Here is a 14,008-nt window from a genome sequence, read left to right as displayed (position 1 = left end):
TCAATGAAAAACAAGTCAAAAATTGTATATCCAGATTGTGAGTCTGCTCTGAAGCCGGTCCCCCATGGTTTGGATCTCCTGTGCCACTTCCACCAGAAGCTGCTGCAGATGAAAGTGATGACAACTCTGATGATGCTATGGGTGATATGGATGAACTGTACGAACCTGCGTCTGAAGAAAAGAAGCCACACTTGCACAATCAAGAATAATTGAACGATCTGGTGAGAGACCTGTCATTGTCAAAGGAGAAGGCTAAAGTGTTGGGCTCCAAACTACATCATTGTAATCTCCCAGAGGAAGGAACCAAAATTTCCTGCTTCTGTGATCGCAACACAAACGTAGCTGCCTTTTTAAAGAAAGAAAATTATGTTTCTTTCTGTGCTGATGTTAATGGCCGAATGCATGAGCTCGGAAACAAACATGTGTCTGATGAATGGAGGCTCTTCATAGACTCCAGCAAAGTGATCTCAAAGCTGTTTTGTTGCACAAGGGTAACAAAAAAACCTTCTATTCCTGTAGCTCATGCTATCGGCAAGAAGGAGACGTGTAGGAGTCCATGGAAATCCTTCTAAAAGTGATTAATTACTCAGATCATAAGTGGAACATTTGTGGTGATCTAAAAGTGATTTCTCTCCTCCTCGGACTGCAGCTGGGGTACACAATATACATGTGCTTCTTGTGCCTATGGAGCAGCTACGATGACAGCAATCATTATGTTGTAAAAGACTGGACTGAAAGGCATGAACACATAGTTGGCAGGTACAATGTGCATCATAAGCCATTGGAAGACACACAAAAAGTCTACCTTCAACCACTTCACATCAAACTTGGCATTATGAAAAACTTCGTAAAGCCATTGGATCACGACGGTAATGGCTTCCGATATCTCAGAGAAAAGTTTGGCGGAGAGGAAACTGATGCTAAACTCAAAGCAGGCATTTTCGTTGGGCCCCAGATCCGAGAACTGATGGGTGATCCCGAGTTCAAAAATAAACTGAACCCATTTAGGTTTGCAGCATGGCAAGCATTTGTGTTGGTTGTGCAGAACTTTCTTGGGAACCACAGAGCTGAACAGTATGCTGAATTAGTGGACAACATGCTAAAGGCCTATCAGCGAATGGGCTGCAGGATGTCTCTTAAAATGCATTTCTTGCATTCTCATCTTGATTTCTTCCCACCTAATCTGGGTGAGGTAGACTGAGCATGGCGAAAGGTTCCACCAAGACATTTTGGTCATGGAAACGAGGTATCAAGGCCGATTCAACCCAAACATGATGGGTGATTACTGCTCGTTCCTACTACGATAGACCAATTCCACACACAAGTGCAAGAGCAGGTGTCTCATACACTTCTGAACAAGTCTGAACAGTTTGGCCTACACTGACTATATTGCAAGGAATAGTGTAAACTTGAAGTGTTGTTTTGGAATCACTCACAATGGGGGCAGATTTCCCTTTCAAGTTTACACCCTTCCTAATATTACATGTTCCAATGTTTTATTAACTTCTTTTTCTGCAACCTGTTCATGTTCTTGATTATACACAGAGACAGACTTATAAAGTGTCTCCTCACCCATCGGAGGATCGAAAAATTAGCCCATCGGCGTGAACCCCTTGCTCATCCAATCACTCGAGAAGGACCTCAGATCTTGAAGTCACGACTGAAAGAGGAAAGGGAACCCCTCACTTGTCTGGCAGACACATCTGTGTATAACAGATTATACACAGATTATACAGCACATTATACACAGAGATCAATCATTGTTATCTAAATATGACGTGAAATTAATTACTAAGCACTGATATTAGATGTACAATGTGGCGATCTGCAATAATGAAGTATCTAATATGGCATGCCAAGTATCATTAATACATATACATATTTTGAAAACCTGACGTGCTGGCTAACTTCTGACTGTAGATGTGAAATCAGCAGCCCAGATTTAGCCAAGAACACCTGCATTTCCCTTAATAGCAGACGAAAAGTTTTTTTTGTTGTTGCCCAGTGTTATTGATGACTGTGCATATTAATGATGACTGTGTCTTCGATCGCAGGTGGGTCCATTGGCAGCTCAGCACATGCATAATTGGTGTGACATGGAATAATGATGCGTAAATAACCACCATTGTTCATAGAATCCCACATGGTATACCCCAGCTACCATCAGTTTGGTTTTGAGGGCTCTTACCAGGGTAAATACATCCTCCTTGGTACAATCCTTGCTGGCCACCTTTACATCAAACTGCATCAGGCCAGCCGGGCATTTAGTGATTCTACTCTGAAAGTGATCGGCAACGCGTTGTACAACGCAATTGGCAAGCTGTGGATCACCACCCCCTTCTGGGATCTTCATTGGACCGGGTTCACTGTTTTTGGAAGGCAAGGGCCAAAGTTTATAGTGTTCATGGACTACATACTCTTTTTCCCATCTTACACATTTGTTCATAAATTCCATGCAAGGACCCTGCTGTGACTTGGTCGCTAATAACAACAAGCTTTGATCTTATGCTAAGAGCATCCTTCCTCTTCACTCACAACATCCATTGTTTCATTGGTTGCCTTCCCCACCTCTGTAAATAACGTTTAGCATTTCAAGCGCTTCATACATCATGTCCAGTGCAACTCACATCTTGTCCCGTCTGTAAGAAAACCAATATATAGAACCATCAGCCATTTGAGCAGGACCCCGGCTGATCAGTTCAACCTCAATATGTGGTGTTCCTCCTAATACCTAGTTGGCTTCTTCGGAAATTTCATCAAGAGCAATGTAGCTACCTTTCTTTAAATATCGGCCATCGGTGAACAGCTGGCTCGCATGATCTACATATAAACTGTAGTCGCGAGCCGGGTCAAGGTTTTGCACTGTTTTTATGGCCAGACAAGTGAGGGGTTCCCTTTCCTCTTTCAGTCGTGACTTCAAGATCTGAGGTCCTTCTCGATTGATTGTATGAGCAAGGGGTTCACGCCGATGGGCTAATTTTTCTATCCTCCGATGGGTGAGCAGACGCTTTATTGGATTCGTTTTGGTCTTCTGGTTGGAGGCATTAGCCCTAAGGCTAGCTGTGACCTCATCATCAAGCTGACGTACCTCTCTATGACGCTCCCCTTTCTTATGGGGGTTATCTACATCCCCCTTGTGATAAAATATGAAGAAGAGGATTCGAATGGAATAGCCTTGAGAAGGGAATATAACAGGTTGTACGAGAAAGGAGGAGTTTATGGTTTCGTATCTGTCTTTTGTGAGCGAACGCTCAAGAAAGGTATGACGGGGAATGAATGATCCTCTTGCTTATTGACAATGATATGCTAGTAGAATCTGTGCTGTAGTTCTGATATCATTTGTTGTTCTGTGCATATAGGGTATGTGGAGATAGATTTCAATAAAGTCTCATATCTGGAAACGAGGTCTCGACTTGACTATTCAAGTCTCGATTTCAACGAGGTCTCGATTTCTGACGTCTCGACGGGTCTCGACGGGTCTCGACCCAGACAATCAATCGCTTCACCCAACTTGAAGCCTACCCTCTCTCAAAGATGAATGACATGGTCAGAGAAGTATCTACCGACCGGGTATTCAGTACCTTGGACCTCTGAAGTGCATACCACCAGATACCAATCAGGGAGGGTGATCAACCTTACACCACTTTCGAAGCTTGTCAAAGGCTGTATCAGTTTTGTACAATTCCCTTCAGTGTCACAAATGGGGTTCATGTTTCCAACGGGTGATGGATGACATTTTAACCAGGGAACAACTGAAAGACGTCATTCCACTATCGAGAAGGAAGCTTACGCGATCGTGGAAGCCGTCACATGGTGGTGCCATTTCCTTCTCGGAAAACATTTCCAGTTAATTACGGACCAACAGTCCGTCGCGTTCATGTATGACGGACGTCATACGTAGAAGATTAAAAATGAGAAAAATCGCGTCAGCGTGTACAATTAACTGACTTCAGTTTCAACATCATTTACAGGCCGGGATGAGATAATCTGGCTGCCGATACACTGTCTCATCCTGTCTTCTCGGAATGACCACCGGTGATTTATGGGATATTCATAATTCGCTCTGTCACCCCGGGGTGACTCGATTGACTCATTTCGTGCAAAGCAGGAATTTGCCTTTTTCCATAGATGACGTCAGACGTCTTTGCAAGGCATTCTACATGTGTGCCAAAGTAAAACTGAGTTTTTATAAGCTGTCTATGGGGACGCTGATTCATGCCGGACGGCCGTGGGAGTGTTTGACCGTTGATTTCAAGGGTCCGTTGCCAGCAGCAGGGGGCGCTGATATATTCTTACTGTTGTTGATGAGTACTCCAGCTTTCCATTTGCTTTTACATGTGCAGACATGTCTTCTGCCACAGTTATTGAATGTTTGCGGCAATTGTTCTTAATGTTTGGATATCCTGCTTTCATTCACTCCGAGAAAGGTACGGCTTTTCTGTCTCGAGAGATAAAACAGTTTCTCCAGGATTGAGGTGTCACCACGAGCCATACCACGGAATTGGGCAATCCTCAAGGCAATCCTCAACCAATCCTCAAGGCAATGGCTTGGTGGGACATTATAACGGGATTATCTGGAGAACCGTGTCTATCAGCCTGAAGTCGCGTGATTTACCTTCACAGTGGTGGGAACGTGTACTGCCTGATGCACTGCACCCAATCCGGTCGTTATTGTGTACCACTATGAATGAAACTCCACATGAAACAATGTTTCACTTTAGGCAACGTATTGCTATCGAGCGAGTGTTGCCCTCTTGGTTGGCCAGGCCCGGTCTGGCTCTTCTCAAAAGAGCGATCAGACAGAGTAAATACGAGCCGTTGGTCGCCGCGTGGAAATTCTAGAGGCAAATCCAGAGTATGCTCATGTGAGGCTGCAGGACGGCCGTGAGACTACTATATCTGTTTGCCATCTCGCGCCTTGCGGCAAGGGAAACGAGTGTGTTGCTGACGATGCGGGAAACAGAATCTCGGGTTCACCCGTCAAAGCGGGGTCGCAGCAAGAATCGACCGGGGATAAAGTAATGTTTGACAATGTCAAGGTAACGGAGATCCCCTTGGAGTCAGGGAGATCTCAAAAGGGGCAGACTGATGAGGATGATTCTCTTTGTGAATCCGGGGACCCTGGAACTGAGGAGATTTATCGAACTCGTGCTGGAAGACTGTGCCAACCCCCAACTCGTTTCGGTTGGTAGAGCTTTGCTTTGTTACTGCCGCGTTGCCTATTTGTTTGTTCGCTAGCTTCAATTTTAACGGAGGGTGAATGTGATAAAAATGAAGAAGAGGATTCGAACAATAGCCTTGAGAAGGGAATATAACGGGTTGTACGAGAAAGGAGGAGTTTTTGGTTTCGTATCTGTCTTTTGTGAGCAGACGCTCGAGAAAGGTATGACAGGGAATCAATGGTCCGCTTGCTTATTGACAATGACATGCTAGTAGAATCTGTGCTGTAATTCTGATATTATTCCTTGTTCTCTGCGTATAGGGTATGTGGGGATAGATTTCAATAAAGCCTCATATCTGGAAACGAGGTCTCGACTTGATTTCATAACACCCCTGTAGGGCTGGAAACCTTCAGGTTTGCAGTGCATGCTCGATTATTTTCTGAGACTCAGGGGTGCAGGCCTCAGCTATTGCCTTGATGAGAACGGATATACGGAGCTTCGACGTGTAGCCTCAAAATGTAGTTTTGGGGCTAGGAGACCTGACGGGGTGGACAGCGGGTCCCAGCGGGCGAGGCTGAACTACTATAGTCCCCCACCCTCCTCCACCTCCGCCCGACCCCACGTGACATCTTATGATATGATAACACAATCTTAAAATGGAAAATCTTTTCTATTATAAATGCATTTTACAAGTTCAGGTCCGAATAATAAAATAATCTCCATGCGCTGACATGTATATTACATGTTATTACATACATGGAACACTCAGAATCACGAGTGGATCATACATTACATGCATATGTCATGTAAAATTACATATTATTACATATATGGGATCACACAGAATAAATAGAACGGCACTCGATAGAGTGCATACCTCCGCTAGGATGAACAATTTATGTTTTGTATCCATTGATAGGCCAGATCTGGATTCGGACCTGAACCAAAATCGAATCGGCTTATTCTTGTCACCCATCGAACACATCCACCAAGTTTAGTGATAACTGGTCCACAAGTTTATAAAATATCATGTTGTATAATTGCTTTTCACCCAAACTCTCAATGGTGAAGAATCACTTAATAAGTAAACTAGAACGGCACTCAGTCGAGAGCATACCTCCGACTGGTTGGCCATATCACTCATTGGTGAAGAATCAGTTAAAATTTCAATAATTCTCATGTCCAAATCCATATTCAGATCTTCACCAAAATTTAATCGATTCGTCCTTGTCACACACACAACCTATCCACCAAGTTTCATCCCAATCCGACCACAAATTTTTGAGATATTTTGTTCACAAACAGACAAAGAGACAAACAGATATCGGTGAAAACATAACATCCATCCACCTTTGGTGGCGGAGGTAATGAGTAGATCATACATTACATGCATGAAAGCAATATTACTATTATAGAAACCATGAAACATCACTGAATGTGACATGCTATGGTGACGTTCCATCTCGGTAAAGGCAAACGCCGAGTTTTAAGAAACCTTGTCCGTGTACTTGTCATACCTGGTGCATTCAAAGAGTTCATCCGAAGTTATTAAAATGCTAGGCTCATGGCAAAGGGTCTATTGGGGTCTTGAGGGTGTAAGGTGTCTTAAGGGTCATGAGGGGTTAAAGGATCGAAAGGTTCAGGATGTCTAAAATATGTAGGGTCTGAGGGGCTATCGTCAATGGTCTGCAAAGGTCTAAAAAGTCTAAATGTCTGAAGGGTCGACAGTCAAAGGTTTGTAAAGATCCAAAGGGTGTAAGGGGTCTGAGAGTTCAAAGGGTCTAAAATACAAGGTATGTAACGTCTTAGGGATCTAAAAGTTTGAGACTTAAGGTCTCAAAGGTATATTCAAAGAGATCGTAATTCATGCACGTAACAACATGGTGCCTGTTGTTAAGTTCACAAACTCTAGTATTCTATATGGCACTGGGGTTTAAAACAAATGGGTAGGCCTGCATGAATTTCATCTAGCCTTAAGACTCGTGGGCCTTGTCAACAGGTTATTTGCCAGAGAGCCAGGCTGACCTCAAGGAGAAGACACCAATGAGTCTGCTGAACGAACTTGCTCATTTCAACTATCTGAAGCCACAGTACAAGGTCATCAAGGAAGAGGGTCCTCCTCATGCCAAGGTCAGCAATGAAAGTTGGCCCCCTTGATCCATATGAATTGAAAGTCCTTTATAAATAAATATATGGTGCCTCAAAACAGTTTACTGAGAAAATGTGTCATATATTATTTTGGTCCAGTTGCGTATTGTTTCATTTTTTTTTTTTGAAGCAGTCATTGTGATAATTTATTTCATTTTGTTTTTATGTTGCTGGCCAAGTTTATCTTCATGTTGTCTCATGTGCAAATATTTTCATCTATCTATAATTCCAGCAATCTCTGTGTGTTTGTTTGTATGTTTGTATGTTTGTTTGTCTGTGACCGCTGTTTCTCGACAACCACGGGTCCGATATACTTGAAACTTGCCAGGTATATTGCTGGGGACCCGAGGATGTGCCTTTTCAAGGTTTTAAATTAATCGCAGAAGTAGTTACTGAGCTATGTCCAAAAAACGATTCAACCAATCAGAGAGCAGCGAGCTATCACGTGTGCCGAACGTGGCGAACAGACTCTGCCTCGGATGGCACATTTGAGAGCGTATTCATTTATTTCCCGTCGGCAAACTATGTTGGCGCTATGTTGGCGTTAAACTATGTTTTAAAACTAATTAAAACTAATTTGCGATTCTTTCGCTTTCCTGCGATATGCGACCTTCCGGAGCTCCTGTGAGAGCGTGCGCCATTACGGATAGTACGGGTACGGGCATGCCATATGTTGGCGTTAAACTATGTTTTAAAACTAATTAAAACCATTTCATGTAAATAGAGGGGGGGGGGGGGATTGTCACTGTACTCGCAAGCCGTTCGCCGTTCGCTTTGGCGTTGCGAATGGACCAAAACATTTCATGGACCAAACCATTTCATGTAAAGCGTTCGCCGTTCGCTTTGGCGTTGCGAATGAACCAAAACATTTCATGGACCAAACCATTTCATGTAAATAGAGGGGGGGGGATATAATTTTAGATATATATATAGTACGGGCATGCCCTAGTATTATAAATTCGTATCTCATGTAATACCTTTTGGGCCACTCTGTACTGCAATGCATCAACGGTCCATTTCATGGCCTGGCATCCATTTGCTTTACCCCCTTTGATAACACACTTTATTGTCGTCTTCCCTGATGTAGCTCTTCACAGTGCAGCTGGTGCTAGGTGAGCAATGCTGCGAGATAACAACATACACGATTAAGAAAGCGCAGCACATGGCAGCTCAAGAAATCCTTGACAAGACGACGCTCAGCAAGCCTGTCCCCCGTCATTTGAAGCACACCACAAGCAGCAACTCGGCGAGCACAGGTATTTAGATTTCATGTTATCATTGAAGGTGGACAGAGGATATGTTTTCATCCCAGTCTGTTTGTCTGTGAGCAGGATATCTCAAAAAGTTATGGACGGATTCGGATGAAATTTGGTGGACAAGTTGGGTGGGTATGTGACAAAGACGAATTGATCAGATTTTGGTGAAGATCTGGATGCAGATACGACAATATTTGAAGTGATCCTTCACTCTTGAGAGATGGGTGAAAAACAATATATAGCATGACATCTCAATAAGTTGTGGATAGGTTTTGACAAAACTTAGTGGATGATCAGAGTATGTGACAAGCCGATTAGAGTTTGGTTCAGTTCTGGTTCCAGATCTGGCCTATCAGTGGGATATAAAACATAAACTGTTCAGTCTGGCAGAGGTATGCGCTATACCGAGTGCCGTTCAAGTTTATATTGTGATGGATGTCATCACGGATAACTCTAAGAGGCCACCGCATCTATAAAAAGTTCACAGACGCCATCCACAACACTCACCTCTAACCGGATGCTCATGCCTTGTGTCAGCTTACCGTACCTGTGAGATGACTGAAGCAGATGAGGAACCATGCCGGCAGCCACGCAACAGATGTGAATTAGGCCACAAACCAACATTACGTGCTGCACCATGTCTTATATGAGAGAGGAATAAACCGCTTCGCCTAATTACCCCCATAGACCAGACGGATCTCTGAGAAATGTGAATGTTAGGTGCATTTTGGGGTAAAAGTTGGGAACCTTACTTTTTAACATAATTAAGGTATGCTGAATTCGATTAACCAGGTTTCCAAGCCAAATTTGAGTTTTTGACCTTCTTATTAGCATAAACAAAATGGCCACTGTCAAAGAAGGATTATTTGGAGAGAGATGAGGTGCGGAAGAAGAGAGGTGTGCTGGTCTCATCAATGTCCACCAATCGGTTGGTTTTCGGAGAATTTATTTAGTATCATTAGGAAGAAGAAATCTCGGTTTAATAAGCACAGATTACATACAAAATGTCACAGAGTTCACTTGGTTACAACATAGAATTGCACAGCATAACGGTAGAGCAGGTCAGTCGTCGTCTCCACCTCCCAGCTTTCCGACTTCCTTTTATGCATGTAAAAGTCCTTGGAAGTCCCTCTCAAGGGAAAGATGGGGGTTTGCACACATTATGGTTCCATCTGGCTTTGCTCCTGAAAACCATGGGAACTCGTAGGTATGCTTTGAGAGAATTGCGCACAGATGTTTTGTAGAAAAAAAGTTCCTTTCGGGTCTCCCTGAGCAAAACATTACTTCTTTAACATGATTCTCACTGCAGTACTCCCTTTGGATTTCTGTCAGCCTGAAGAATGTATATCTGATTTCATACAAGCATTGCTGAAAAAGAATTCGGTTCGACCACATGTTCTTTCCACCTCACAATTCCCAATACAGCATTACTCATTATTCAGCTCAAGGAATACATTTTCCATATGTATAAAGAGATGGAATGGTTCAGACATTTTATACAAACTTTCTGTGATTTTCCTGCAAGAACTACAATTAATTCAAGACTGTATTAATTAATTAATCCATGTAGAAGTCCTACTTCTACACCGCCAAATTGCCATTTTTGGACAATTTCTTTGAACAAGCATTTATATATCATGTATATATACATGCAGCTCTTTCACTTAACTTTACGTTTACTCCAAAATGCACCGAAAAGCTTATACATGGCCTTTTTCATAAATCCGTCGAGTCTATATTATGGTTGGCGACATATTGAAAGAGACATTCAAACTGATATTGAAATTAGACACTTTAAAATGGGAACTGTTTTTAAGAAGACAATGTTTCCTACAACCATTTATTCTAAAATTAAGTATACATGGCCATGAAGCACAAACATTCAGGAATGTCACACATGTTGTTTTGCCAAACTACATCAAATTCATACAAGGGGTCTGATCATCAATCTGTTGCTGACAGGCACACATTGATGTGCACCTCAACTCTGAACAGTGAGATTTGCAGCATCGAGTCTTGCATTGCTTCTGGCATGCACAACAAATCATCTCGAGGCAACTTCCAGGCATTGGAATCAGTGACATCAGAATAGGCTCTAGTCCTGAATCACCACGTTTCCATCCCATTTCCACAGGTGCAGGAAGGTCAGGTATGGCACAATGAGCATTTCTCCATACCATGGCTTGATAGTGTACTCGGATCAAATGGCAATGAAGAGCATCACTTGTCAGTGACATTGCTTCTGGTTTACCAGTCTTGGAGAACAACATATGTCGTGCTGAATCAACAGAGGTTGTTCTGTGCACATTGTATATTCTGCAGACGAACACTTCTGCAGATTTGATTGTCTCCTCTGTGAGTTCACCAATGCCCAAGTTCTTCAGCAGTTTATGGTGCTCTTTGAAGACTTTCCATGATGTTCGTTTGGTGTGATTTGCAAAATAGGAGGTGCTGTCACACCCAGTTAATGCGTGAAATGGTAGCAGTGCTGTGGACAAACTTCTCGGTAGATTGTTTCAAACAGCATCAATTGGTGTACAACGCCGTTTCTTTGATGTACCTGACATCATCCAAAGATGTTCACATTGTGCACGTGGGAAGTGGAAAATTCAAAACTCAAAATTCAAAAATTCTAAATTCGGCTTGTGAACCAGGTTAATCGAATTCAGCATACCATAATAATGTTAAAAAGTGAGGTTCCCAAATTTTACCCAAAAATGCACCTACAAGCTTATACATGGCCTTTTCCCATAAATCCGTCTAGTCTACCAGGATAAATTACCCAAACCCGAACAGGACAAGTCAAGACACTGTTCATTATACCACACAAGGTTAATTGCAGCTAGCAAGACAAGAAGTGGTGAGAAAACAAGGAATTATAACCATACAATAAATTGAGGGTCTTTCACTTTCTCACTGCAGGCAAGTTGGTGATCTTTCTGTCTTCTACAGACTCCTCTCCGGCCTAGCTCCCCCAGCTCTCTCTGTGCTCTGTCCCTCAAATTTTTCTACAGGACGCACAAGATCTGTCAGCAATCCTCTTCTGGTGAAACTGCCAAAATCAAGACTCTCTGCTCACCTTTGCTCTTTCATTTCTCTTTTTTCCACTTTTCTATTTGGCGGTTTCACTTTCCTATTTGGTAGGGGGTACGGGCTTAATATTAATAATGGGTAGCAAGGTCTGAGTTCCAAAATTACCATTTGTTAGTGTAGTTGCAGTGCATGTGAAATCACAAAATACAGTTTATGTTCATTATTGTTACTCACGTTTAAATACGGGATGCTTTTATCTTAATTGTAAACTGCTGAAAAAATTAAGGTGGGGGCATTGGTATTCCTCCACCATCACCACCTGTGAGTGAGAGCACCATGGTTGAGACGATAAACCCAAGAGAGGACAAAATGCTCACAATTGTAATACCCTGCTCCTGAAATAGGGTGCGGAGAGCTATCCAAGTGTGGTGTCCTCATGCATGATCCTGTTGATTGTGTCAGGGATCCGAGAGATTTGGTGAGTGAAGGTTCCCGCTGTTAGTAGAGGCAGCCTCCAAGTGGGGAGCGCTTTCATTTTTAAGTTCTTGCCGCTGCCTCTCAAAGTCTCGCAGATGTGCCTCAATGCCTTATCTGACCTTTGAGGCAATGTACTACTCCCTCCAGCTTTCTTTAATTCTGGGTGATGTCGCCATCTAACTTTGAGATCCCCACATCTATCTCCAAGAGCCTCGCTTGGTTGTTGATAATCTCTCCCTGCTGTGCTCACATGGCTTTGTCAAGCCCTGTAAGATCTCTGATCTCTTAGGTATCCAGGTTCGATGTATCGAGTGAGGGAGGACATTGCGGGACAGTTTATATTTTGGTTTCCAGTCACTGAACCCTAGCTGATTGCGGATAGCTCTGCCACATTTCCGACAGGTTATTGTCGACAGCGCTAGAGATTTTTAGTGTTCCCGGCAAAGATATCATAATCTTGATGGGCCTTGAACCGCAATTAGCCATTTTTATCCACCTCTAATCTGGAGTAGTCCTTCCGCGTGGAAGGGGTATCCGTCCTGGCTGCATGTGCGGCGTCGTAGTTATGCACAGCTTCCATGAGGGAGCGTGTTTCTTGATTCAGCTCTACCCACGACACCCCCACCCCATCTTCCCTTCTCCTCCCCCACTCTCTCCCTATCTTTCTCCCTTTATCGCTCTCCCACCCTGCTTGTTTGGATCCCATATCCAAACAATCCCTCCTTCTGCCATTGTCACACTGTTGTGCATTGCAATAAGGTTGAAACAACAGTGGTATTGAACAAATACCACAGAGCATTTAATTACGAGAAGTGCTTTCACAGGAACAGCACAATGCCTTCTTCACAATATGGACACAAACATAACCCTTACCGCCAGCTACGACCCCCTTGGGAGGTTCAGGGCATTCAGCAAAGTGTGGTTGGCACCAACAATCCCTCGACAATCGATCAGATTCAGATGATGCAGGTACAATTTCCAAATCTTGGAGAGTACAATATGATCGTCCCAGGAACAGTACTTCTCGCCTTCAGAATTACCCGACCGATGTCCGGTGAAAGAGACACCCACACCATGGTCCAGAACCTAGGCCGTGCGATTGTGAAAAAGACTACAATCAGGATTAGCGGCAATGAGGTGATGAGTATAGAATATAGATGACTCTGGTGTCTTTCAATGCAACTGCGACTTCTGGAAAACATCCTGCAAGCACAAAAACGCAGCCTACCAAACACTGACGCAAGCAAAGACTGAAATGTAAAAAGACATAGAATGGCAGCTGGTAACAAATCCGAAAATAAGCAGGATAAAGCTATCGCAGCTGCCTCCGACAACCGTTTTAATACCCCGCTGGACATTGAACTGCTGGAGACCCACATGTTGTTCTACCAGGTGGCCTGGGGAGACAGACTCGAGTAGGAGCTCACGTTTAATGACTATTTATGCGTGATTCTGATTGATAACACGCCGGAAGTAAGCTACAACCTCGAGTACGATATGATGATGCATCCAGAGCTGGCAAAGATAATTTGCAGTCAGTACACCAGCCGCCTTGCAATCTTATACGACAGAGTCCTTCGCCACCGTAAGATGACCGTGAAGAAAAGACACGCTGTGCAACATCAACCTGAATACCCCGGCACGCAGCATCAAGGTATACTGATGCTGTTTGAAGACTCCAAAGAAAATAAAGCCTATGACAGAGACACTGAGGACTTCTACAACTCTAAAATCACCAAGGTGGATGTGATCATTGAGGGAATCTCCAACCAGCTGAACAGCCAAGGCATGCACACCTCCCAGCAATGGGATGAGGCAAAAAAGTACCTTGCCGGAATGTTGCCGACAAAACACCATCCCCAGGCCGCAATGGTGGAAAATTGCTTTAACATTGCAGATGTAACCCTTGAGGAGTATCTGACCACCAAGTAC

At 43.4% G+C, this 14,008-nt stretch overlaps 1 pseudogene across 1 annotated transcript in view; it reads left to right on the top strand.

Annotated features, from left to right (window-relative positions):
* Positions 1-14,008, top strand: part of LOC144888581 (sterile alpha motif domain-containing protein 9-like) — a 72,606-nt pseudogene that overhangs the window by 18,111 nt on the left and 40,487 nt on the right. Inside the window, exons 3-4 of the transcript XR_013621149.1 lie at positions 7,162-7,292; positions 8,398-8,566. The product of XR_013621149.1 is annotated as a sterile alpha motif domain-containing protein 9-like (transcript). The remainder of the gene's footprint in view (positions 1-7,161; positions 7,293-8,397; positions 8,567-14,008) is intronic.

The sequence above is a fragment of the Myxine glutinosa genome, chromosome 13 (genome assembly GCF_964187855.1).
Source record: "Myxine glutinosa chromosome 13, kmMyxGlut1.1, whole genome shotgun sequence".
NCBI classification, from domain to species: Eukaryota; Metazoa; Chordata; class Myxini; order Myxiniformes; family Myxinidae; genus Myxine; species Myxine glutinosa.
This window is presented reverse-complemented; position numbering and strand designations above follow the sequence as displayed.